The sequence below is a fragment of the Peromyscus maniculatus genome, chromosome 1, assembly GCF_049852395.1.
Source record: "Peromyscus maniculatus bairdii isolate BWxNUB_F1_BW_parent chromosome 1, HU_Pman_BW_mat_3.1, whole genome shotgun sequence".
Taxonomy (NCBI): Eukaryota; Metazoa; Chordata; class Mammalia; order Rodentia; family Cricetidae; genus Peromyscus; species Peromyscus maniculatus.
This window is the reverse complement of record NC_134852.1, coordinates 128,859,590-128,860,999: the sequence shown is the minus strand read 5'-3', so window position 1 is coordinate 128,860,999 and position 1,410 is coordinate 128,859,590.

The following is a 1,410-nucleotide window of genomic DNA, read 5'->3' as shown; positions in this document are numbered from 1 at the left end:
GGCGGGCAGTTGAGCGGTTGGGCCTCCATGGACTACAATCCCCAGGGTGCATTGCGAGTTAGCAATTGCAGGCACAGTCTTTACGGCAAGCGAGATGCACACTGGGAGAAGTAGTCTTCACTGCAAACTAAGGGCTTTGACTGTAAATGACCATAAGAATTCTCTTCAGGACCTAAAGCCCTAGAAGTGTTCCCTGAAGTTGTCGGGTATTTTTTGCTTATCTGTATAGAGATAGCCTCTTCCTGTTTGGTCGATGGAAAATGTACAGCATTCACCGAAATGTTTTCTCTATAAATGAAAAATGTTGCTGAATCCTAGGTGCCAACTCTAAGCCTTAATATATTTGTGCTCATTTACAGATCAGTGGGGGACAGAAATGTCCAGAGGAACAGGCAACAGATTCAAGTTGGCAGGAAAAGAAGGCCACAAATGTTTTTTGCTGGTTCCTATCTAAATAACTTACTGCCAGTGGGGTTTTTTTGTTTGTTTGTTTTTAATTTAATGACACTATTTGCATTCTGTAACTGGGCTTTACAGTGAGAGTTTTAAAGAGTCTACCAAGGGTGGTTGTGAGACATAACTCAGAAAACTATTATAGAGCACCTGGTATGAAATTTTTTAATAAGAAGAAAGGGTGGGCTGGAGAGGCAGCTCAGTCAGTAAAGAGTTTGCCACACACAAGCTTGAGAACCTGAGTTCAGAGACTGAGCACTCTCCTACAAAAGCCATGGGCCCTGGCTGGAAACTGTAATTCTCAGTTCTGGGCATATGGAAACAGGAACTCACTGGAGCTTGCTGGCCAGCATTCTAGCTCTAGTCTCAATGAAAGACCCTGCCTCAAAACTCACGTGGAAATTGACTGAGAAAGATACCAGATGTCCACCTCTGGCCTCCCTATATATGTGTACACATGCTTACATTCATGCCAAGAAAGAAAAAGAAAAGCAGGACAAGTAAGAACTGGAGGCAGAGGAACAGTGGAAATGATAGAGGACTCGAGGGAATGTCTGTCCCAGCATCACAGAAATAAACATGAGACGCAGAGAGAATGAGCTCTCGGGCAAAAGCTTGGAGTAGATGCAGCTCCTCTAGAAGAAGGGATGGTGTGATGGAAGGGGCGTGGGGGCAGTGCCGACAGAGACAAGAGGGCCCCGTAGCAGAGAATGATCCCAGAGATGTAGTCCAAGGTCCAGTAAAGTTCCATTAATCCTGAGGACAATGAGTTTTTTAAGCACAGACCTGGAACCCCCATGATCCTCTTGTTCCTCCTCCCATGGGCTGGGGTTTTGTGCATGAGCTGCTATTCCAAACTCGGGATGAAATCTCTTTGAAAGAAATCTCTTCCTCCTGCCTTAAGAAGTTTTTTCTTGTATAAATATAGATCAGGCCTGGGAGATAAAAATGGGCTTG